At 39.5% G+C, this 26,976-nt stretch overlaps 1 protein-coding gene across 5 annotated transcripts in view; it reads left to right on the top strand.

The window, feature by feature from the left end:
- The window catches only part of FOXP1 (forkhead box P1), a 611,298-nt gene that overhangs the window by 92,280 nt on the left and 492,042 nt on the right, over positions 1-26,976 (top strand). For all 5 annotated transcript variants that reach the window (XM_061128081.1, XM_061128082.1, XM_061128083.1 and 2 more), the window contains one exon: positions 1,130-1,260. The gene's annotated coding sequence lies outside the window, so the exon portion shown is untranslated. The remainder of the gene's footprint in view (positions 1-1,129; positions 1,261-26,976) is intronic.

Consider the following 26,976-nt stretch of genomic DNA (forward strand, 5'->3'; position numbering starts at 1 on the left):
GTCCAGTTCCACTGAACCAGTGTCTCTGGGAATGGCCCGGGAATCTGTATTTAGAAAGGTCTTCTAGTTATTCTTATGTATACTGAAATTTGAGAAACACTCATCTATAACATGCAGGCACATTTCCATAGGAGTTGGAGCTGCAGTTTTGGGAGAGGAATGGAGGCCTTCCGTGGGCACCCAGTGGGTGTGGCCGGCTGCAAAGGGTGCAGGTATACCAAGGTCTGGCACTAGTGCCAAAGTGAGAATTCTTCTTTGCATGTGCAAAATCCTCTGCCTGCTGCCCAGTTTTGCTGTTGATGGAAGATTCATGGTAAAACCCTTCTTTTTTATTCTGGAAGCTTGGAAGAGAAGCTAATAGCTTAGATTATTTGACATAATAGGCTTTATCCAAAAACACCAAGATACTATGAGGTAGAAGGGACATGAAAAGCATCAGTTAGTGACCTGACCTTGCAGATGAAAGGGCTGGGATCCTGAGGTATTAATGACTTTCCTGGAGCCACATGATTGATAACAATGCTGGGTCCAGAATTCAGGCTTCTCCTCTTGGTCATTTGCACATTACATGATCTGTTTTATCTTGATGGAACTATCTCCAGGAAACATCTCTTGCTCCTTATATGTAATTCATAAACATTTGTAGAATTATTTTGGAGGAAAATGATTATAGTTACCTCTCTTCCTAGTTTTTATGTTTATTATTATTTTTGAAACAATTTTTATTTTTACATATTTTTATCTTCTAGCCAAGAGAGTTACTTAATGTGAATCAGTATATTTATCCATGTCAGATTTGAAAACAGCTTATTGTTACTGAGCACTTTATAATTGGACAAAAATGCTATTTTTGTTACGCCAACATATGTAAAATATTTGGCACAAAGTCTGCAATAAACAACAACCTCTCAGTGTATGTGTTGAAGTAATTGGTATCTGTATCTTTCAAAACATTATTTCCGGTTTATATTTTACAGCATCACACTTGATATATCGACATACCTCATTTGAAAGGTGTTTTCCCCTACCTCTAGGTTCTATGTCTATAGCACTGTTTTCAAGTTTAAGGAAGTGGTGGTTTTAGAAGTTACATCTTAGTTATGTGTAAAAAAATATTTTTGTATTGCAGTGTCCCAGGAGCTTTTGCTGACAATTCCAGTTTCCAAACGAAACATCTTGGGCAATGGTGAAGGCTTCAATACCTTCTCACATTTGCTGTCAACAATGAATGGATGGATGTGATGCCTGCTGGTCGAAAGGGTGAGTGAACATTTAAGATTATTCGTCTGAAAATTCACAAGGCCAAACATGGGCTGAAGGGGTCCTGCCCAATGCAGGAAACTGAAAAAACTCCCAAGTTCATCAGCACAGCTACGCTGAAGATGAGAGACTCACTGAGAAAGAGCAGACACTGTCATTGTTTTTTGGTGGAACCTTTTGGGGTAACTTGTACACTGATCTGAGGATTTCTAAAAGGCATAGTAGGACACAGGAGAACTTTTTTTGCTTGTGTGATTCTTTTAAGCATACTCTGAAGGACAGACTATCTAAATTAGGAGCTACATGCACAGTTGAAAGAGTAATTGCATTTTTTTGTCTCATTGCAGTTTGCTGATAAAATGAACTACCATAAACTAAGACCATAATGACCTCATTTTGAGTGGTGGGAGGGGAATTTAAGTCTGATTTGTTTATTGAGAAGGTCCCATCCCATGACTTCTACATGATTGGGGTTCTTGAGAAAGTGAAAGGGTTGGGAATTTTGGACTCAACAGATTTGCAGATAGACTTATGAGCGTTTTTTCCTATCATAGTTCTCCTCATCAGATTACTCATTGTAATTTTTAGGGGAGGGTATCAGGAGAGGTTTGATGCTTTTTCTGTTACATGTGTTTTCCATATTTGATGGCATCTGTCACGTTCCTCAGAACTTGCTGGCTACCCTGTAGTGACTTGCCTTTATCAGAGACAGGAATTGGTTGAGGCTAGTTGTTCTGGGTAAAAACTCTGACATCGTTCAATGGTAGCTTTGTCATAAAATGAGGTCAACTTTATGGGAAGTCTCTTGGTTTCAATTTTCTGGTGAATGGCATTTAATAATAAGAACCATTGGTATAAATTCACCTTGTCTTTCTTAGTGGAGCTATATTTGAAACAGATTCTATTTAATGGAGGTAAGTACAGTGAAGTAGAAAGAGCACTGTATTAAAAATTGGAAGACCTAATAGCTAGCTGACATGGGACAAGTTAGTCTCTGTTTTAATTTACTGTATTTAAAATAAAGCAGGTTGGTTAAAGTGTCGTATTTGTCATTGCTAATAAGGCCCTGGAAGATGTCTGTTAAAGTCCTCTTATTTTACAGGTGGAGTGTCTGCAGCCCAGAAAGTCTAATTGAGTTGCCTATGTCCCTGGGCTTGGTCAGAGCCAGGTTTTTGTTTTTAATCATCAGTGATTCTCTCTAGCTTATCTCAATTATAGAGTGTGACATCCAAGCTCTGCAGTTTTGTACACCTCCTTTGCTGATATGTGTCTCTTTAAGCTGTTGTTTTGCATTCAGCTGCTTTGGGCCATATTTTTAAAGATTTTACAGCTAGAGGTCATTTTGACAAATCCTTCCCATTTTGTAGACTAAAAGAGCCCTGGTGAAGCAGCCAGCCCAAGTGTCAGAGACCAAGTGATCCTCAAAGAGCCTGTGGGCTTTAAACTTCACCTCACTTAGGCTCCTTTGGCATCTGATTCCTTATCACATTTCATTCTGCTGGAGCTGGAGATAGAGGAAAAACAGAGTCATGACTCTTCCTGTTATAGTATTCTTTCACTGGCAAGTAATAAAGCAAGTAGAAATTAATAACACATAAGGCAAGGATGTACACCATGAGAAGAAATGGTTAATGGAGTCATGGAATTTTAGATCTGTTAGGGTGCTATGATGATCTTGTGGGATGGTCCTGGGCAAGTCCTATGGTTCCTTCTCCTATGAAGCTCTTCTGAGGTTTTCCATTGCTGAGCAGCTGTGATAGACTTTTATAAGTGGTCCGTAGACCAGTGAGCAACTAGCAGGCATTATAAAAAACTGTATCTTTGGGGATTCAGGTAGAGTTGAGAAGAAAGCCTGGGTCTGTCTCATGTAAACATGAGAATTCACGGAAGTGGTTGGAATTGTGAAAGTATTGAATTAGCAATAAACTCAGGTTTGAGGTTACCTATCATCTCTGTCTTCAGTATTAAGAGAGTCTAACTCAATCTCACTGTCATAAATTAATGTATGAAATTGAAGAAAACTACATGAATGGATTTATTGAAGACTAGGCTCATTTTGTTCATTAATTTCATTTGGGTAAGGCCTTCTATTTGAAAAACCAGCCTAAAGAACTATAATGAAAATGATATCTCTTGTATTGATAATAGGCCCAGACACATATCAGTTTTTTTCTAAAGAATGAATTTGCTTCATATTTATCAGATTGTGATAAATTTGCCTTCACTATATTTTTAGTAGGAAGTGAAGATCCCTGAAATCTGATGAGCTGAGGTATGTTTCCTGATTCTCTATCCTTGTTTAGCCTCAAAGCACACCTTCAAGATTTGTTTAAAGGACTAATTTTCTTCCTCCATGATGCAGTAACCTGGCCTGTGATGCACTGCATAGCTGACAGCTAGTTAATCCTTCTGTTGTCAAAAATGTATTCATAGTCATACATTCAAAAATGTATTCATTCTTATGGCTTTTAGAACTTTTAGAACAATTAATTGAGTAGCCAAAAGAAGCACCAGTTAATTGTTACAGCTTATAATTTGGAGTCTTTAGGCATGAAATCACCTCCAGTTCTGAGTGAAATGTTTCCTGATAAGTGACCTCATGATAGAACAAGGTCCCGGTCACAGGAATAGGCAACTAGAACAACAGATTCCTTACTCCAGTGCATGGAAGTGTCACCACATGAGAAAAGGTTTGAGCAACTAGATGATTATGGCAGAATTTCACGTTCAGAAAACAGGTAGTTGGGTAATGTACTCAATTTGTATTGGTGATAACCATGCTTGTGTAATAAATTAGCTTAGGGTCAGGATCCAGAGAGAGAAAGGCTGAGCACTTGAAGAGGTCTCTTTGTGATGTGATTCTTTAATGCTATCCCTTGCCAGCAGGGGATCAGAGCTGACTCCTGCTTCCTTAGTGTGAAGCTTTAGTTGTTATTGGTACCTATCCGATGTACATCACGAGACTCTTAAGAGTGAGGAGCGGGTAAGTCTGCTGCATATTTAATAGGCAGTTAGCCACAGTGTTATTAATAAATGTGATAATAACAGTCTGGATTTGCATAGAGTTTTCCTGAGAAGAGTTGACTGTAGATGGCAGATATGCTGGCTGTCCGTCTGTCTCCTAGCCTTGCACTCTCCCTACCAATAAACTGTCCCTCGCTGGTGGGTCTCAGATAGGGGCATAAATATCATGCAGCATTATTTTGTCACCAGTTATTTTTGCTTACTTGTCCATAGTTTCTCTTTGGATCTCTTATCAAATTCGTAGCTTTTGACCTATTAGAAAGAGGTTAAAAACAGGGAAAATAATCGATGTCATTTAAGGCTTGATAGTGGACTACTTGGTGACTGGAAGTCTCTGGAATTTTTTAAAACTCAAGAATGTGGATTTTTGTCATTGGTTCTGAGGTGGGGTGTGCTGGTGGCGCAGCTTCTAGGAGGAGGTGAGGACAGATAGCAGGCATCTGGGGCCAGGAAAGCTGGTTGGTGCGCTCGCCCTCTGAGCTGCCTTGTGCGGGAAGCTGGTCAGTGGGCCAGGCCACTGGCTGTGCTGAAACTTCCAGTCCCTGAAATTTTGACTTTGAAAAGTAATTTTAACAATTGAATAAACTACGTAATATGTTTTATAAGCTGGGGCGAATGATCTTAAGTATTTTGGTCTCTTTCATAACACAGTGAACCTAATATTGGTAAAAATACAGATCTTCACTCACGCCATAAAGAGAGCCTAGATTTAATAAGCAGTTATGAGTGCTGGCAGCTGCCTATCAAACTGTATAACTTGGACTCCAGCATGTGAAGACAGTGTCAACTTACATTTTATCTCGGAAGTTTTTTTGAAGCGTTTATTTTGCCTTTCTCTCCAGTCTCTAACCTAATGCAAGTAATGTAATTGGCTGAATATTTTCCACATAGCTAATTGGCTAGGGGCCAAGGGGGAAACCATTGTCTGGCTTGATGAAGATCAGAAATTAACATGACATTTACTTGGAGGTAATGGAATATATTAGTAACCCAGTAATGCAGGATGGTGGGAGGAAGAGTGTCCATCCTTTCCTGCCCAAAAGCAGCGGGAGGAGTTCTGATGACGGTGAAAGAAGCCCCACTGCTCGCCACCCCAAACTCCCCAATAGCTCACAGCATGGCCAGCCAGTCCTTGTGTTACTTTTACTTTTAAATTCTTAAGACAGAACTGTAAGACAAACTAATGAATTATTCCATTTGTCAATTAAAAAAGAAAATCCACCAACTACTATTGTAAGATTAAATTCCAATTAGAAGATTGCATTTAATTCAGAAGCTATAACATTGTTTTAATGAATTCTCTCTGAGGTGACAGTTTATGTGAGATAAATTTATATGGTGTAGGTAGGTATAAATTCATTGGATAATGTTAAACATGTTACTTCATATATATTAGCTGTGAAATTTATTTCTTCTCTAGTTATGTCCCCAAGGAGGTAGAGTCAGAGGGAAAAACATATCTTCAAAGAAAGAACCCTTTCTGTCCTTTCAGATACTTGCTCTAAAACAGCCTTTTCTCACTTTTATTAAAAAAAAAAACTGTTAAATTTCTGTATTAACTGAATTTATGATTCTTGGTGTATGCTATTTATAAAATTGAATATAGGTTTTATGATATAGGAAATTAGTCTAGGAATGAGAATATGATCCAATTTTGTAATAAAGGTAATCTGCATTTATATTGCAGATATTTTCCATTTTTTCTCTAAGCCCCTTATGGGATTATACACACATTTCTCTGGACATACAAATTCACTGTAAACTTTTAATGTAGTGGGCAGGCTTTTGTTCTTCTGACATCTGCACAAAGCATCCAACCCTTTGCCTAAATCAAAAGTGACAAACATTTTGGACACACTTTCGATTTCGTAATTCCTTCATCTCTTCTGGTTTCTGTGCTCCTGGCAGACATCACTAATTGATCACATTCTCTTCTCTGCTCAGTGTGGATGTGGCCTGAGAAATTACTCCATTTAAAACCTTGGAGCTAAGCTTGCAAATTCAGCATTTACATGAATGTGCTCACAATCATGTCAGGCAAGTGATTTGTCTTTGAGTGTAGTATACTTACCTCAATATCTGTCACACAAGGCAATTTTGAGAAAATTTTACACAATTCTGGCAATTTTCTGGTTGGGTGACAACTGGATTTTGATATGTGTGCACCATGTGTATGTGGTTTGGTAGGCAGTTTATTTTGTACCTTTTAACTGGTTTTGGTGTTGTGTGTCTGAAGCATTATAGTTTTCTAATTTTTTTTTTTTTCCAATTTCTAAAACTTGTTACCTGGGCATTAACTCAGGCTCAGACACAGCACGGAAGTGGTGGGGTGAAAACTCAACCTAGACTTTCCCTGTTCAAGTGCAGTTTCTTTCTTAAAGGGAGGGGCATATACACATACCAGGTGCTGACCAGGGCCAAACAAGTATCTTGCAGTTTCCTTTTGCATATTAATCTTGGTTTTTATCGATACACTAAGGCAAGCTATACCCGGGAGGAAGGCATTCAGCTATTATATTTCAAATGATATCTTCTGTGATGTAAAATTCTAGGAACAACTTCAACTACATGGCATGTTGTTTTTGAAAATAGTAGGTTTTCTCTTCACTTGGTTCAAGTTAAAGCACAGAAGTTAAGAGAAGGAAATTTCCATTCAGCTTATGTTCAGGCTGCTGCCCTACCCTGTGGAGAATTGACATCCTTCTAACTCCTCCTTGAAAGAAAAATGAGCAATTAGCATATCTACGTACCATTTAGTTAACTTACATTTCAGTTTTGTTTCAACGTATTATTTGATTGTTTAGTCATGGTAACTAGAGTTCTGGAAAATGGTTGAGAGTTAACATGTGGATTGGTAACCTGTTGAGCCACATTTGTAGGATAACATGATTGGCTTTTGTCAAGGATGCCAAAATCTGTGAGCCCTGTTATGGTCTGACCAGGTGGTGGCTCTTGGATTCTCTGTTACACATTGTTTATTCTATATAGCTCCAACCAGTTGACTGGAAGAGGCTCATGAGATGAAATCTTTTTCATCCCTCCTCATATTCTGTGAGGTTTTAGTAATAATTGTACCCATAATTACTTGTACCAAATAATTATAGCAGCCAGTCATTGAGCATTTATTTTGCCTGTAGTGGTTTGGATATCACATAAAGTATTTCATATCATCCTAACAGTGTCTCTGTATACTTGATATTGTTATTCTGGTTTTATTGTTGAAAAGACAAGAAGCTCAGTGTCTAAGTGACTATTCAAGACCGCAGAGCAGGTTTTACAAGTGGGGTTTCCCTGAAGGTGGGCCAGTTTCAAAGCCTGTGTCTTAGCCAGGAAGGCGTGCGACGCCCTTACCTCTGATTCCATGGTTCTCTAAGTCCTTTTATTTGATTTAGGCAGGGAAGATTTCATAGCTTCTAGTTGTCTTTAGGAAGAAGTGGAATCCAACTCATTTAAATCCAACTCATGCAGCTTAATCTACACACAGGATTTTTATAGGACAGTGATAAAAAAGGGAATAACTTCTTCCAATTTTTTTTTTTTTTTTCAAAAATATTCCTTACTTACTGGCCTTTTCCTCTAAATCTAAAATCTTCCAGATACATGTAGTTGGGCTTAGTGTTGCATGCTTCTTTCAGGTCCTCTTGTAAAATAAAGATGCTCTAGGTGATGATGGCTCATGGAATCCCTAACATCCACATAGATGAGTTTTCTCCTTTGATACACCATGACCAGACATAGGGCCAGCAGGCCCACTGCTCCAGAGAACATGTGAAGAAAGGGAAAACCTGGGCTATTGGGCTTTTGTGCCCAGGGCTAGAGCCAGGCAGTGGCAAGGTCAGGCCTGCCACTTTGTCACGTGTATGTAGATCCCTGTGTTTGAGCTGCAGGGGCTTCTGTCCATCCAGGATGCACTTGCAGGCTGGAGGGCCAGGAGGCTAGTTTCAGGTATGCTCTATGGAGTTTTTCTTACAACTTGTGCATTCAGTTGTTCTTAAGGGAATTTTTCTTCCCATATGTTTTAGTGTGGCATATTGCACTGTGTAAGGGTGAGATGCTATGTTATTTTGCCATTTCCTTTACACATTTTCAGAAAAGAAAAAATGCAGCAGAATCTTGATCGTCTGGAATCTGGGTGCTGGGTATATGGGAGTTCATGGTACTATTTTCTCTACTTGTTTGTATATTCTACCACTTTATGATGAAACAAGGCGTGTGTGTTGGGAGGAGGGGCATCAGTGAGGGGCTAATCTGGCTTGTTATCTAGCCTGGTGTCGGTAAACCAGTCACTGGGTAGAACCAGGTTTCTACTCCTTTGTCCTCCGTACCACCTTGGGCAGCCTTCAGCTGCTGGTATAATTGAATTGATATGGAGTCTTAGGGCAAGGAGATGCTAACCTAATCAGCCAAGAGTTGAAGTAATTTTCTGGACAATATAGATAAAATAACTTTACCTGACATACAAGCATTCCCTGACCAACCTATAAAAAATGACAGTGGTTGAGTAGCTGTCATAGCCGAGCATATGTGACATGCCAGGGGCTGTGATACACCAGTTAGAGTTTCTCTCTAACCCTTCCGTGGGCAGTGTTTGAAAAGGTGCAGAGGGGACTGCACCAGGGCCCATTGGACTTTCTTCTGTTCTGCTTCCAAGTCCTTGGAGCCTGTTCTTCAGCATGTGATTCAGGGGCTACCTGAATTGTGTTAAATATAGATTTCCAGACCCATACCCAGGTATAGGACTAGAGCTTGGTCTCTGAACTAGAGTAGATTAACTCAAATCCTAGCCCCCAGGCTTCACGGGAGGGTTACTTTGGCCACATCAAGGCTGCTCTCCAAGCTTGAGTTTCCTCCTCTGCAAAATGTGGACAGTGGTAGCATCTGCCTTGTTTTCTGTGAAAAGTCCTTAGTACTGTGCTTGGCACCTAGGAAGCACTAGGTACGCATTCCCTGAAATGGTATTTTAACCTTTTTGAGACATTTACAAATACCCCGACATAACTGGAAATCTTAAGGATGTAGCAATTAATGCTCCAGGTGGCATTCTTTGGTGGATATAATTTAAACCTTACATATCCTAGAAGTGTTTTTTAGGGTAATTATTAAAAACACTTTAAAAATCAGTGTTAGAGTTTTTTATGTAGGTATCTGAAAAAGAATTCTGTCACCAAAGTGTATAAGAGTTGACAAGTGTAAATATGCAGTTAGACAGTTTCAAAAAACGTGTATTATTTACTGATCAATGTAGTGTCTCCTCTGGAGCCATTACACTCAGTCATTTCCTGTCAATCTCTCCAAGCTGTTATAATCAGACTATGGATATGCATATTAAAATACAAGAAAGTTATTGTGCATGTGTGGTGGCAGCTTTTTAATTGTTAATAATGTTGCTGCTTTAAAAAGATATCAGGATAGTTTTCTCTTATGATGGTGAATAGTCATCAGAATTGAAGGAGGGATTAGGGGAGCTGAAACTCAGGCTGCGTGAGTGAACATGAGGCCCGCCGGTGCCGATCGGTATCTGTGCTTCCAGGCAGTGCCTCGTGATAAAAAGGAAGAGCTTTTTATCTGATCTGGGTGCTGAGTACATGGAGATTCCTTTTGCTCCTCTTTCTAATGTGTTTTTGGGAAAGTTTTATAATTAAAAAAAAAAATCTGCTTCTGTATGTGTGTGCTGGTAAAAAGAGTCATTTAACTTCTCTGTTGATAACAGGGATCAACAAACTTTCTGATCCAGAGAGGAAATATTTTGGGCTTTGCAGGCTACCCGGTCTGTTGCAACCACTTGCTGTGTTGTATGCAAGCAGCCATAGGTGACTAGACAACAAAGGTCCATCTAGTCAAAGCTGTGGTTTTTCCAGTAGTCATGTATGGATGTGAGAGTTGGACCATAAAGAAAGCTGAGTGCTAAAGAATTGATGCTTTTGAATCTTGGTGTTGAAGAAGACTCTTGAGAGTCCCTTGGACTGCAAGGAGATGAAACCAAGTCAGTCCTAAAGGAAATCAACTTTGAATATTCAGTGGAAGAACTGATGCTGAAGCTGAAACTCCAGTACTTTGGCCACCTGATTTGAAGAGCTGACTCACTGGAAAAGACCCTGGTGCTGGCAAAGATTGAGGGCAGGAGGAGAAGGGGACAAAAGTGGATGAGATGGTTGGATGGCATCACCGACTCCATGGACATGAGTTTGAGCAAGCTCAGGGAGTTGGTGATGGACAGGGAAGCCTGGCGTGCTTCAGCCTATGGAGTCACAAAGAGTTGGACATGACTGAGCGACTGAACTGATATGTAATTCATATGTGAATGGTCGTGACTGTGTTTCCACTAAAATTTATTTACAGACTTTTGAATTTCTTATAATTTCCATAGATCACTAAACAGTAGCAGTAGTTTAATTTTTTCCCAGCCCTTTAAGAATGTAAAAACTATTCTTAGTTCATGAGTGTAGGGTTCCATTTGGCCCTGGGGCCTGTGGTTTTCTGCATCTTCTTGCAGCCTGAAGCAACATTAAGGACGCGGTCCTTTATTGTAGTTCTGTCACTATGCTTGGGCCTGATCATTTGCTCTCCAGTTTCTGATGAAATAATAATGTCATCATGTTTTCTTCACATCTCATCTTGAGATAGGCTTGTTCTGTGTGATTGGACTATTTATTGATTTAGAGTGAAATTTAGTGAGGGTTCCTCCTCCCTTTGCTTTATTTAAAACAAGAGAAAGGTGAGCCTGAAGTAAAAATGAGGCGGAGGGTAAAAGATGAAGTGAAAGGGAAAACAAGTCACAGAAAATAAATGGATTCTGAAACTGGTATGTAAGATCTATGTTCTCTTCAATACAGTGTGTTCTGGTATGTGTTGTATATCTCACCAGTGGAATTAAGATGAAATTTTTTACAGTTACAAATGGACATTTTTTAAAACTTGAGTTAGGTATTATTTGTATACACACACACACACACACACACACACACACACACACATATGTATATAAAATATGAAATAGGTAGCAAAATCCTATTAGCCCATCATTTGGTTTCTCACTATTGCTTAAATGCAGCATTTAATAAAATTGAGAGCTTTAAGGAAAAATATAAGAATTACTTAAAAGTGGTTCTTGGGCACACCAACACTCTGAGTGATTAAAGCAGAAGTTTTTTTTCCCTAAATAGCCCTACTTTATCTAAGGAAGAATAGAGATCAAAAGGCCTATAATGTGTGTCATTTGATTTTCTCCAAAGAGAAAATAGCATAGGGAACTCTATCAATATGTTCTAATAACCTTTAGTGAAAATGAGTCTAAAGGAGAATACACACATGCACACATACACATATACACACACACACCACACACACACACACACACACACACACACACACACAGAGTTGTTTTTCAGTTGCTCAGGCATATCTGACTGCGACCCCACAGCACTTCAGGCTTCCCTGTCCTTCACCATCTCCTGGAGCTTGCTCAAACTTATGTTCATCGAGTCGGTGATGCCATCCTATCGTCTCAGCCTCTTTTGTCCCCTTCCCCTGCCCTCAATTTTTCTCAGCATCAGGGTCTTTTCCAGTGAGTCAGCTCTTTGCATCAGGTGGCCAAAGTATTGGAGCTTCAGCTTCAGCATCAGTCCTTCCAAAGAATATTCAGGGTTGATTTCCTTTACGATTGACTTGGTTTGATCTCCTTTCAGTGCAAGGGACTCTCAAGAGTCTTCTCCAGTTCAAAAGCATCAATTCTTCATTGCTCAGCCTTCTTTATGGTCCAACTCGCACATCTGTACATGACTACTGGAAAAACCATAGCTTTGACTATACGGACTTTTGTCTGCAAAGTGATGTCTCTGCTTTTAGGTATGTTGTCTAGGTTTGTCAGCCTTTCTTCCAAGGAGCAAGTGTCTTTTAATTTCATGGCTGCAGTCACAGTCCACTGTGATTTTTGGAGCACAATAAAATAAAGTTTATTTACTGTTTCCATTGTTTCTTGATTTGTTTGCCATAAAGTGATGGGACTGGATGCCATGATCTTAGCTTTTGAATGTTCAGTTTTAAGCCAGCTTTTTCACTGTCCTCTTTTACCTTCATCAAGAGGCTCTTTAGTTCCTTTTCACTTACTGCCATTAGGGTGATGTCATCTGCATATCTGAGGTTATTGATATTTCTCCCGATAGTCTTGATTCCAGCTTGAGCTTTATGCAGCCTGGCATTTCTCATGATGTACTCTGCATATAAGATAAATAAGCAGGGTGACAATACATAGCCTTGATGTACTCCTTTCTCATACAAACACACATATACATATTTTACACATGGGTATATATGTGTATGTGTGTGTGTGTGTATAATTGAATCACTTTCTTATACACCTAGAGCTAACACAACATTGTAAATCAGCTATATTTCATTAAAATTTTTTAAAAATTTAAAAAAGTGTGAGCATTCTGGAGAGAAGTTACCTCATATTGAGTCCCCTCTCCCCTTTCTGTGAAAGATTTTAATCTTTTACCTTGTAGACAGGTTGGCGAGTCAAGGTTAGGCAAACTGAGGAAGAGGAGGTTCGTTTAGTGGGCCTTTTTCATAGCACGGAGGCCAGGGTATAACAAACACAGCATCGAGTCAGAGAAAATGTGGGACCAGAGAAGAGACATGAACATGGATATTTTTCAAGAAAGGCCTAGGAGAATAATTTAGAGGATTATTTCTTTCTCAAATATCATGATTCAACTTACTGGGATGTGAAAGGGAATGGGTTTCTGGTTTTTAGCAAGCCATCACTTATGAACCAAAGTATCATTGTTTTAGTTGGGGAATAAACATCTGGAGAGGACGAAGTACCTCTAAGAAGCAAATGTTTTTACCTAAATGTAACTTAAAAAAAAGGGAGAAAGTGAGAGAATACAACAAAGGTAGAATTATGTTGAAAGCCTTGCAAATAGAGTTAGTTTCTCTTTTTTGTTTTTGCTGTTGTTGTTAAGTGGAAAAGAAGTGTATTCCAGGATCCAGAACCAAGACCTAGAACCTTTAATGTGTAATAAAGAGCTGAACATGGCAATTAATAACACCAGATATTAGCCAGATTTGAATCCTGGCTCTGTCACTTGTCATCAGTATATACATGGGTAAGTTACATTGCTCTGGGCCTCAGTTTCCTGATCTTTAAAATGTATTAGTAGTATCTATCATAACTCATAAATTATCGTGGGTTAGATGAGTCAATACACATAAGTTGTTCAAAGAGCTGGCGTGTAGTCATTTTCAGGGGATGATTTAGTTAGCTATCAGCAGTAAAGTATTTCTTAAATAAAATATGTGGCTTGAAACCATTATAGCAAATTTGCCATTGTCTTTCTGGAGTGTTTCTGCAGTGTGGATTTTTATGTGTATCTGTGCTCATCAGTGATATACATCATAAATATACAGAGACTCCTAGACTTTTAGTGTTCACAGAAATAGTAAAAAGCCGGTTGCTGTCCACATGCATGCCCCACATCTTTGAGGCCATATTGGTTCTACATGAAAATCCAGCCTATTTGAGTAACTCTGGGGTGGTAAACGCCTATCCTTCAGGTAGCCCATTTTATTATTGACCAGCATTTAGGACTAGGAAGTTCTTTCTTCCACTGGACTAAAATCTGCCACTCACAGGCACCCCACTTAATCTTTTGGTGCTTTGAAATTCTGCAAAACCCATTTCTTCTATGTGACAATCCATCAAATATCTTCAGATAGTTAACAGATCCTTTTTTAGTCTTCTGGCTAAAATCCTTTGCTTCTTCTGCTGTTCCTCTCTCGTTTGGTTTTAAGTGTCCTGTAGCATCTGTGTTTTTTTCTCAAGGCAGCGATAGCCACAGAGGTGTATTTTTTGTTATGTGTCTACATTTATGTGAAATTCACCTAAAAGAGCCTCTTTTCCACAAAAATGTCTTTATCATTTGGAGACGTTTTGACTTTTCTTAATTTGCCTCTTAAATCCCAGACATGGGAAGCTGGCAGGTAAAGAAATTAATGCTCAAGAATCTTAAGTTTTTCCTTGTGAGTCAGTATAGGCTTCCCTTTGTTCTGAGCCCGGTGGCTGTATGACGGTTGTAGCGACTGCGGGAGCAGCTTATTGTGGGCCTACTGTGTGCCAGCTACTCCAATCACTCCTCTAGTTGCAGTAGATGATTTGATTCTCATGACTATTGAGTCTGTTGAGTTTTATTCCTATTTTCAGACTACAAAAGCAGTGTCAGGGTCAAGTTGGAAGCTCATAATAAAAACTCAAGGATTTTTTGGTTAGCGTGATCAGAATTATTCATCCGTATATCCTTAATCCATATAGTTTTCTAACCTGCTTAAGAAATTGTATCATTTTGGGTGTCTTTTGCTTTATCTATTTTAATGCATGAGAAGGATACAAGTAACAGAAAAATTAGCCTGCTTTGTGGGACGAGTCTACGTTTATTCTATCAAAACTGTCAAATTATTTTTAAAGATACTGCTATTCTGAATGGGCTGGAGCCTACATACACAGACACTGAGGATGGAATACTTCTTTTGCTGTTGGCTTTTCCCAAATGACTTTCTCCCCCTCCTCTTCTTCCCACAAGACTCCCAGAGAGGCAGCCAATCACAATGTTATCGGCAGTAGGAAGATTTCAAAATACACTCATGGGCATGGGTAACTTGGGGGATGGCTGGGTGCCTCCTACAAGACTTAACACATTTCCTGAACATGGAGCCTCACCATGGCAACAGCCATGTCACATGACACATCGGTGACACATGTAAGGTGCTGCCACAACGCATCCCAGGTTGAACGCCTGTGATTCATTGTTTCCACTGACACGGTGACTGCTGCAACTCGCAGTTGGAAGGTTCTCTGCCTTTCAGTGCCATTAATGCACACTGACTCCATGGCACATGGAGGGCTCAGGGAAGGGAAGCATCAATAAATAAGTGTGCGTTGTAAACATTGCCTTCATTAGCTCTTCAGAGAGATACATGTTCGTCATTCAAACCCCTTGCAACTCGAATTCTTCTTTTTCTAAGCATATTTTGTTGGTAACACCTTGGAAGCTTGAAAATGATTTTATTTTTAATCATAGTTGTACCCATTTCCACTTGGCAAACTTCAGAAGAGAGTTCACGATGGCCCCCTTTTAGTATTTATTTATATTCTTCACATGTAGCAGATTTATTGATGAAGGCATGATTCTGGGAATATTATATGCTTTTTTCTCATTGTGAAATTTGCTGAATACTTTGCATAAATCAGTTGATGTTATTAGGGGTCCCTGGCACTTGTGGAGGGACGTGGAGGTCATACTATATCAGGAGACTTTTCTGAAGGTCCAAGATGAGTTGTATTTTTAACATATTTTAATTTCTGAGTAATTCAGTGAGTGATTTAAAAAAGTAGATGTGGAATCTGGAAGGCATTAAAGAGATGTCAAGGACAGACGGATTTTGATTTGTAGCCTAATGAAATGTTTTGCCAACTTTTAAAGATTTTTTTTGAGAGCAGAACTTTAATCATTTGCTTGTGTTTCTGGCATGGTAAGGTTATTCCTGTTTCTGTTACACGAGGAATCCAAAGTGAAATGGGATAATTTTTAATTAGCAAAATTATAAAACCATTTGCAGCCAAATGTTTCTTGTCTTGTATAAACTGTGAGGTTTCACATTTTACTTTAATCATTTGGGGAAATTTCATTCTGAAGATCTGTTTCAGTTAGTACTTTATGTATGGATACAAAATTTCAGTATTAGAAATTAGTTTTCTGATTTCACTTGAATAATCTGACAGGATTTCAGTCATGTTTATTGCTTGTGCCTATTTTGGAGGTGTCATGGTTACCTGAATTGGCTTTTTCGCTAATATTCAAATCAGTATTATGCATGCAAGGCTAAATAAATACTACAAGAGAAATAGCATTGGGGTGTTAGTAATGTTTCTTTGTTTTTAGGTTGTATGATTTGTATATTTCCAAATTGTTTTTGTTGAGGTAATTATTTAAATCAAAAAAGTTATATTTTTACTATAAATATATGAATAGAGAGTTATTTTAAAAGTGTGTTTTATTAAGTAAATGAGAATAGTGAGCCAAGTCCTGAAAGCTTACACACAATTCTCAGAATTTTTATTTTATGATGGTTCAATTGCATTTGATTATGAGAGTTTTAGAGTCTCTTGGAGCTTTTTGAAAACGAACTTGGAAGCAAAAATTCTGTGGAAATGAGAAGGGATTTAAGTGTTCAGAATTTGAGAATGTTACTGGACTAAGGACACTTCCAGCTCCTTGAACTTCAGCATACTTATTAGCTGGGGGAGAAATGCAGCATCTTATTCTGTTTCTCTGGGGTCCCCCCAGGGGGGATGCGGGCATTATGTCGCACCCTCACAGTGCGCCAAACTCAGCAGGAAGAAAGATGGTGGAAACCATCAGAGCAAAGTGTACCTATAGTGCTGGCTCAGGGGTCTGGAAATACATCAGTGCCCTCATCTTTAGCCCTGTGTAGAAATCAGAGGTGTCACTTACCAAGATCAAGAGGGGAAATGAGATGTGTCAATAATTTTCCTTTAGACTGAATAATTCCTTAATGAAACATTCTTAAACCTATGGGATGCCCCAGGAATGTCATATGCTTAATCATTTTTTATTGAACTGTCAAAAGACCAAAGGACAGGAACCTTAAGTTTAAAACAAACAGAACAGATTAATGAGTGCTGGTTTTGTATAGAATTTAGGCAGGCAATTATAATATTGGAGCTGTACTTGATATAGAAATTCCTTAGAACGCCCATCTAGATTTAGTTAAGACTGTCTATGTCCATGTAGAAATATAGTCAATCTGGACAATATTGATAGTCTTTTAAAACAGAATCAGATAAGAATTTCTTTGGGAAATTGTGTTTATTTTTGTGGGACATGGCAATATGGTCATCTGGAATTGTACTTTCCAGCATTTAGCACTAGCCTCCTGTGACTGCTGGGCCCATGAAGTATAGCTGTGGCTTGTCTGAATTGAGATGGGCTAAGCGTACAAAACAGACTGAATTTCAGAGACGCTGATTGCACGTTGAAGTGATAAAATAAGGTTTTGGATATACTGGATTACATAAAATGTATCATTAAAATTACTATTATCTGTCTCTTTTTATTTTTTTAATATGGTTAACTGGAAAATTAGAGATTACATATGTGGTTCACTACTGTTTTCCTCTAATTCTTTGCATTGATCTCTGAGGAAGGCTTTCTTATCTCTCCTTGCTATTCTTTAGAACTCTGCATTCAAATGGGTATATCTTTCCTTTTCTCCTTTGCCTTTCACTTCTCTTTTCTCAGTTTTGGAAGGCCTTGTCAGACAACCATTTTGCCTTTTTGCATTTCTTTTTCTTGGGGATGGTCTTAATCACCGCCTCCTGTACAGTGTTACGAACCTCCGCCCATAGTTCTTCAGGCGCTCTGTCTATCAGATCTAATCCCTTGAATCTGTTTGTCCCTTCCACTGTATAATTGTAAGGGATTTGATTTAGGTCATACCTGAATGGTCTAGTGGTTTTCCCTACTTTCTTCAATTTAAGTCTGAATTTGGCAATAAGGAGTTCATGTTCTGAGCTACAGTCAGCTCCCGGTCTTGTTTTTGCTGACTGTATAGAGCTCCACCTTTGGCTGCAAAAATATAATCAATCTGATTTCGGTATTGACCATCTGGTGATGTCAATGTGTGGAGTCATCTCTTGTGTTGTTGGAAGAGGGTGTTTGCGATGACCAGTGCGTTCTCTTGGCAAAACTCTGTTAGTCTTTGCCCTGCCTCATTTTGTACTCCAAGGCCAAATTTGCCTGTTACTCCAGATATCTCTTGACTTCTGACTTTTGCATTCCAATCCCCTATAATGAAGAGGACATCTTTTTTGGGTGTTAGTTCTAGAAGGCCTTGTAGGTCTTCATAGAACTGTTCAGCTTCTTCAGCATTACTGGTCAGGGCATAGACTTGGATTACTGTGATATTGAATGGTTGCCTTGGAAACAAACAGAGACCATTGTGTCAGTTTTGAGTTTGCATTCAAGTACTGCATTTTGGACTCTTATTTTGGACTCCAGAGAATAGCAAGGAGAGATAAGAAAGCCTTCCTCAGTGATCAGGGCAAAGAAATAGAGGAAAACAATAGAATGGGAAAGACTAGAAATCTCTTCAAGAAAATTAGAGATACCAAGGGAACATTTCATGCAAAGATGGGCACAATAAAGGACAGAAATGGTATGGACCTAACAGAAGCAGAAGATATTAAGAAGAGGTGCAGGAATACACAGAAGAACTATAAAAAAAAGATCTTCATGCCCCAGATAACCACAGTGGTGTGATCACTTACTTAGAGCCAGACATCCTGGAATGCAAAGTCAAGTGGGCCTTAGGAAGCATCACTATGAACAAAGCTAGTGGAGGTGATGGAATTCCAGTTGAGCTCTTTCAGATCCTAAAAGATGATGCTGTGAAAGTGCTGCACTCTATATGCCAGCAAATTTGGAAAACTCAGCAGTGGCCACAGGACTGGAAAAGGTCAGTTTTCATTCCAATCCCAAAGAAAGGCAATGCCAAAGAATGTTCAAACTACCACACAATTGCACTTATCTCACACGCCAGCAAAGTAATGCTCAAGATTCTCCAAGCCAGGCTTCAATAGTACATGAACCGTGAACTTCCAGATGTTCAAGCTGGGTTTAGAAAAGGCAAAAGAACCAAAGATCAAATCGCCAACATCTGCTGGATCATTGAAAAAGCGAAGAGTTCCAGAAAAACATATACTTTTGCTTTATTAACTATGCCAAAGCCTTTGACTGTATGGATCACAATAAACTGTGAAAAATTCTGAAAGAGATGGGAATACAGACCACCCGACCTTGACTCCTGAGAAATCTGTATGCAGGTCAAGAAGCAACAGTTAGAACTGGACCTGGAACAACAGACTGGTTTCAAATTGGAAAAGGAGTATGTCAGTATTGTATATTGTCACCCTGCTTATTTAACTTATATGCAGAGTACATCATGAGAAACACTGGGCTGGAAGAAGCACAAGCTGGAATCAAGATTGCTGGGACAAATATCAATAACCTCAGATACGCAGATGACAGCACACTTATGGCAGAAAGTGAAGAAGAACTAAAGAGTCTCTTGATGAAAGTGAAAGAAGAGAGTGGGAAAAGTTGGCTTAAAGCTTAACATTCAGAAAACTAAGATCATGGCATCTGGTCCCATCAGTTCATGGGAATAGATGGGGAAACAATGGAGACAGTGAGAGAGTTCTTTTTGGGGCTCCAAAATCACTGCAGATAGTGACTGCAGACATGAAATTAAAAGACACTTGCTTCTTAGAAGAAAAGCAGTGACCAAGCTAGACAGCATATTAAAAAGCAGAGATGTTACTTTACCAACAAAAGTCTGTGGTGTTGGAGAAGACTTGAGAGTCCCTTGGACTGCAAGGAGATCCAGCCAGTCAATCCTAAAGGAGGTCAGTCCTGAGTATTCATAGGAAGGACTGATGCTGAAGCTGAAACTCATACTTTGGCCATCTGATGTGAAGAACCAACTCATTGGGAAGAACCTGATGCTGGGAAAGATTGAAGGTGGGAGGAGAAGGGGATGGTAGAGGATGGGATGGTTGGATGGCATCACTGACGTGATGGACATGAGTTTGAGTAAGCTCTGGGAGTTGGTGATGGACAGGGAAGCCTGGCGTGCTGCAGCCCATGGGGTCACAAAGAGTCGGATATGACTGGGCAACTGAACTGAACTGATGTGGTTCACTTTATGTTTCCTTTGGGTACCTCTGTTAGAGAACGTATATGCTGTAGAGTTTCTGGGTGGCGCTAGTGGTAAAGAACCTGGCTACCAATGCAGGAGACATTAGAGACATGGCTTCAATCCCTGAGTCCGCAAGATCTCCTGGAGAAGGAAATGGCAACCGAGTCCTCCGGTATTCTTGCCTGGGGTATGCCATAGACAGAGGAACCTGTCTGACTACAGTCCATAGGGTTGCACAGAGTTGGACACGACTAAAGCAACTTAGCATGCACAGGCTTTAGAACTTGTATACTCTATAACATATAAGTTCCATATTTCTAAAAGCATCAATCTTTGGAGGAATTCCTTCCTTTTTAGGGAGTAAAATGTTGTTTCAAATGTTTTTCAAGTCTGAAAAAAAAACTAATTTGTTTTCATCCATTTATTGTCCAAAAAGACAGCTAATTGATTTCACTGATTTATTTAATCAAAAAAGTGAGACAGAGTGCTTTTCAAATTAATCCATTCATTTCATCTACTATAAATGCAGCACCACAATAAATATTCCCTCATGGATTATAATCTGATTGTCATAAAGCCTCATTCCATCATTTTAATTCTAGGTACCCTGTACTGACATTAGCTGATGAATCAAATAGTTATCAAACTAGTGATGTTTGACATCAGATACTAGCAGATAATATATTTTTAAAAGTTATCTTCTATTTTGTCATGGAGACCTGTAAATCTCAAACTAGGATGTATACACCATTAGGATTATGTCACGGTAGTTGGGATCTTGCTAAATCATAGAATAATTTACTCTGGCCTACTGTGATGCACGGGCACTTTCCCTCTGAAGACTTCTGTGGGAAAAGACATCATTTTAATATTTTAAATGCCCAAATTTATGTTGGCATATAGTACAAGGTTTTGAATGTTCACAGTGACATTCCTCCATACTTAAGTCCCCTTTGATTTGTGCTCCCAGATTCCCCGCCTTTTTCATGAATTGACTTGAGCCATCTTCCGTCTTTCCCCCACTGCCATTAAGGTAGTTTTTGGTAGAAATGTTTGAGATCAAAGTTAGTTTCTGTACTGCTCATTGCCTTAAAAAAATCATAGCTGCTACTTCTGTTGAGAATTTTGCACTGTGTTTTGCTGATCTTAGCTTAATAAAAATATTGGGAGTTGCTTACACATAGTGGGAAACTGACTCCCCTTTGGGGAGGAAATGTAGGAAAACATAATGGCAGCTTTCAGGAGAGAGAGATCTTGAATTTGGTTGCTAATGTTAGGAATAGAAAGGGGTAGGGACAGATGGTATAGACGTTGGATCAAAGGCTAGGAAGATAAGGGGGAATGTTGGGGATGGGAGGCATGAGGTGGAAAAGAAAAATTGTCTTCAAACTTTGAGCTTGCCTGACATTGAATAGCAGCGTGTTTATCAGTGATGAGAAATTCAGTGAGGAAGATTTTGGTAGGCAAGGACTATAAACTTTTGACTTTACTCTGACTTTGGAGGTAAAGGTGAAAAAAATCTAGAAATACCCAGATGACCACCTTAATTTATCTTTCTTCAGAAACACTTTGCCAACAAAGGTCTGTCTAGTCAAGGCTATGGTTTTTCCAGTGGTCATGTATGGATGTGAGAGTTGGACTATAAAGAAAGCTGAGCACTGAAGAATTGATGCTTTTGAACTGTGGTGTTGGAGAAGACTCTTGGTAGTCCCTTGGACTGCAAGGAGATCCAACCAGTCCATCCTAAAGGAGATCAGTCCTGGGTGTTCACTGGAAGGACTGATGTTGAAGCTGAAACTCCAATACTTTGGCCACCTGATGCGAAGAGCTGACTCATTGGAAAAGATCCTGATGCTGGGAAAGATTGAGGGCAGGAGGAGAAGGGGATGACAGAGGATGAGCTGGTTGGATGGCATCACTGACTCAATGGACATGGGTTTGGGTGAACTCTGGGACTTGGTGATGGATCCGGAGGCCTGGCCTGCTGCGGTTTGTGGGATCGCAAAGAGTTGGACACGACTGAATGACTGGACTGAACTGAACTGAACAGAAACACTATCACACTCTGGGCTATATTTTTATTTAGGGGTTACTGTGTTCCAGTATTCTGAATTCTAGGTATCTTTTGGCCAACTAAAAAATGATTGAAATTTTCTTTTCTTCTTTTTTTTTTTAATCATAGAGTATGTTCCACTTAAGCAATAGAGGGGAATATCACTAATTCTCTCACTGGTGTGAAAAAATAAAAATGAACATTTAAGCATATCCTTCTGTTTGTTTAAGCATATACTCTGATCATTTTTTTCACTAACCTGGTGAGACAAGGGGAGGGGGGCAAGCCCCAAGGGGCTCTGGGGCTCTGGCTTCTACCAGGTGGGACCTGCTCTGGGGAGGGGATGGGGACAATGACAGGTGGGGAGTTTGACTGGGGCAATAATGTCAAAGTGAAGAAGTCCAATGAAGCAGTAAATGGTGGGAGTAACTATGACTCTCTTAAGGTAGCCAAATGCCTTGTCATCTAATTAACGACGTGCATGAATGGATGAACAAGATTCCCACTGCCCCTACCTACTGTCCTTCTAGTCTTGTCTATTTTATTATATTTCCCTCTAGTCTTTTCTGAATGCAGAATTTAAATATGTAGTTGCAGTCATCTTGTGCTTATAACTTTCTATCTTGCTTTTTCTTCATGGTGACTGTTACCATGCTGCCATATTATATTTATGATAATTATTATTTATTGACTGTCTATTATATGATCTAGTCACTGCACAGATATTTTTTTGAGGTGTCTTCTAGGGGTTGGAGCCTGTTCTATGTCTTTGAAATGAGTAAGACCAGTTTCCTGCCTGTGTGGAGATCACTGTTAGAGACATAAAAGTTTTCTGTGTGTTTGCCATAGCTTGTAGCAGGGTGTTTAGTGTTTTGATGCCCACCAGTCACTGTGACCAGAGAAGGCAATGGCACCCCACTCCAGTACTCTTTGCCTGGAAAATCCCACGGACGGAGGAGCCTGGTAGGCTGCAGTCCATGGGGTCTCTAGGAGTCGGACACGACTGAGTGACTTCACTTTCACTTTTCACTTTCATGCATTCGAGAAGGAAATGGCAACCCACTCCAGTGTTCTTGCCTGGAGAATTCTAGGGACAGGGGAGCCTGGTGGGCTGCCATCTGTGGGGTCGCACAGAGTCGGACACGACTGAAGCGACTTAGCAGCAGCAACAGTCACTGTGACAACCAGAAATGCTCCCATACAGTCCCAAATACCACACTCCCCAGCTCCCCAAATGATCACCGGTTTAAACCATAATTTGGTTAACAGTTTTCTTTCCGTACAAGACATTAAGTTTTGGACATTTTAGGTTGGTATTTTTTTTTTTAATTAAAATATTTTTTTTATTGTGGTTAAAGTTACATAACGTGAAACATACTATTTTAACCATATTTAACTATACAATTCAGTGGCACTATGTACATTCACATTGCTGTGCAACTCTTTGCCATCATCCATCTCTCGAATTTTTCACCTTTCCAAACTGAAACTCTGTGCCTGTTAAGCACTAGCTTTTTAGTTCCCCTTGTCACCTCCACCCCCTGGCCCCTCGCATCTACCAGTGTACTTTCTGACTCTGTGAATTTGATTTGACCACTCTTGGTACCTCGTATAAGTGGAATCAAACAGCATTTGTCTGTACCTGATGTATATTAGAGTGTATTTTTAAGGTTGATTTAATATACATCCTACAAGCAGATTGTACCTCCTTTTTTTTTTTTTTTTTCTTTGCCATATTAACACATATATATGAAATCTAGGTTGGGTACCTTTTGTTCTTCTTTGTTTCATTTGGTGGTAGACAGTTATACATGAGTTGTGTCTATGAGTACCATTTTCTGGTAGAGCAAGGCCTTGAGTGGTGGGGGGATTTCATGCTACTTTGTGTCTTTTTTTTTTTTTTATTCATTTATTTTTATTAGTTGGAGGCTAATTACTTTACAGTATTGTAGTGGTTTTTGCCATACACTGACATGAATCAGCCATGGATTTACATGTGTTCCCCATCCTGAACTCCCCTCCCACCCCCTCATCCCATCCCTCTGGGTCATCCCAGTGCACCAGCACCAAGCACTTACTTTGTGTCTTTAAAGTTTTGCTACTTAAGATTTTACAACAACTTTTTGACAGTATTGGAGAAAGGGCATATGAGATAATCTTGGTTAAGATCTCAAGTGGAAACCCATTGTTTTTGCCTCATGGTTGTTTTTTCTCCATGTCTATACCATTCTGAAGGTAAAGTGAAATACACTTAGGGGCCTAGCATTAGAGATGGTTTAAAAGCTCATAATTCAGAATCCTAGTTATAACAATTATTGACTGTGTCTTCGGGTAAGTTACTTAATCCAGTTCTATCTTTTCATCTTCTATTACAGGACAGTATATACTTCATAAAGATCTTGTGAGAAGCAATGAGCTTTGCTTACATGCTTAGTTTGTTAGCTGCAGTGGAGACCAACATTTGAATAGTAGTTGGAAGCATAGGCTCTGGTGCCAGGCGCTGGGTTTAAATCTTGATTCAACTACTTATTAGCCTCTGACCTTTTTGTAAGTTACTTTGTCACTCTGAGTCTTGGTTTTCCTATCTGTGAAGTAGAAATACAAAAAAAGAAACTCCCTTTTCCCCCATTGACGTGAACACTGAGCGTGGTTGTGGGGTGGCGATGGTGGCAGTTTGTGCTTTCGTGCAGGACCCGCGTGTAGTGAGAATCTGTAAATGGCACCTCTGGGCACAGTAATAGCCTCGGGAGTGTGAATACGTGGGGTTCTATATGTTAGTCTTCTCTATTTTCCCTTTTTTTGTTTTTGGTGGCAGTGGGGCTAATACGTCTGCCTATACGTTTTTCTTTTTTATTTATTTACGTTTTTCTGACTTATGTATTGCCTTAAGTGTTAGCAGAATTAAAATGAATACCTTTCCATAGGTATAACAGTGAACTGTTGTACTCTTTTTTCTTCTTTGGACTTGGGTTTCCTGTTAGAGTTTTGGGCTGATTTCAGAGTCATGAATGCTGGTTAAGGTAGAAAGACATTTCTGCCCCAGGTATCTGTCTTTACTGAGTCCAGATATCACATATTAAAATAAGTGGAACTAACACCCAAAATATTTGTTGGAGAATGTAATTTAAGATGAAGCATAGGGGAAAAAAAAAAAAAAAGGAAAGCATTTTCAAAGTTCTACTGAATTCCGTTGGACTTTGTTGATATTTTTCATTTTGGGGGTCATATTTCATGTACTTTGTATGGGGTGTAAATTGAGTGTGAACAGTTCTGCATGTTGTATCTCAGAAGTCCAAATCTTTATTCTTTATCAAGCATAGTGTACCACACTTTATTGGGGAAATTCCACTCCTCTGGTGTGAGATTGATCTCATGGCCTTAAAAACAAAAACCCTGACAAAATAGTGTGTCCTCCACAAAATAAGTATTTCATGCTTACAACTCCTCCCCCAAGAAAAATATGACCCTCAAGGCAATGAAGCACACAATACATAATGAAAAACAATAAAACCTAAGTTCTGGCTTGTACTTTTAGTGACTCACTGACTTCATAATAAAATGTGAATGCAATTACATTTGTGCGTCCTCAACCATTAGGCAAACGGTAGGAAGAAGTAAGGGAAAAGTCTGCTAATAGGGTTGTAGAACAAATTCAGATAAATCTTTAAACTCGGGAGTCACCTGGTGTCAAGCCGTGGAGTCTTTCCTGGCTTGGCCGGATGGAACCCATGTGAGTCATCAGAATGTGGTGCATTCGTCCTGTTCACCTGGCTGCCCTGTAAGGCTGCGTCTGTATGTTGTGTTCTTAGGATTCTAGTGACTTTGATGATTCATTAAAAAAAAAACACGGGAACAAGGCATGTTGAATCTTTGACAGGATGGCCTTAAGAGTGGACTGTTTCATTTTTACCTTTTTTTCTTTTCCCCTATCACTTGAGTTATTTCAGCTGGCATATCTGCTGTAGACATAAACTTAGCCTCTTTTTCCTCTGGGTTCAAAAGAATGGAAACCTTGCTCTGGTTTTGGCTAGAAGTAAAACCTGCAGGATATTGAGTCCTTTGTGGAAAAGACTAGAAGGTATGTTCTCAAAATTTCAGGACTAGTGGCCTGGGAAATTGTTGGCGAAAATAGAGCATTTTTGTGTTATTTGGGTTACAGAAGAAAAAATGTTTACAATATGACACAGTATTGTCATTGATAAACCTGAGTCATTTTTCCCTTTCTTGTCTTTCATAACTCTTGTCAAGATTTGTGGTTGTGTAGTTATTTATTTATTTGTTCAACATAAGTGTTCTCATTTGGGCTGTAAACTGAGACCAGGCCATGGGAATTTTTTTAGCCGCACACCAGGTTGCACGTGGTGGCACTGTTGGTTAGTGTGAGCAGATAAGAGCAGCGGCAGTGACGGCCGCGGGTGTGCCTAGCCTCGCAGTCGTGTCTGATTTTGCGACCCCGTGGACTGTAGCCCGCCAGGCTCCTCTGTCCGTGGGATTCTCCAGGCAAGAATACTGGAGTGGGTTGCCATCTCCTACTCCAGAGAATCTTCCTGACCCAGGAATTGAAACTGGGTCTCCTGCATTGCAGGCAGATTGTTGCCTGACCAAGCTATGAGGGACAGCCTTCGTAGGCTGACATATATTTAATGTTTGAAGGTAACAGATTCTTTGTGAAACGGGTACAGGCATTCTCCTACTTCAACCTTGCCACACATCTTTGGTTATTCTAACTGCTCACACTGTTGGGGTGTGAAACTGAGGCTTATGGAGGTTTCTGAGAGAACTTGAGGTCACGTGGCTGTAAGTGCCTTTCAAACCCACTTCTGTCTGACTTGGAAACACATGGCATCCATGACCAGCTGATA

Source organism: Dama dama, chromosome 24, assembly GCF_033118175.1.
Source record: "Dama dama isolate Ldn47 chromosome 24, ASM3311817v1, whole genome shotgun sequence".
In the NCBI taxonomy this organism is placed as follows: Eukaryota; Metazoa; Chordata; class Mammalia; order Artiodactyla; family Cervidae; genus Dama; species Dama dama.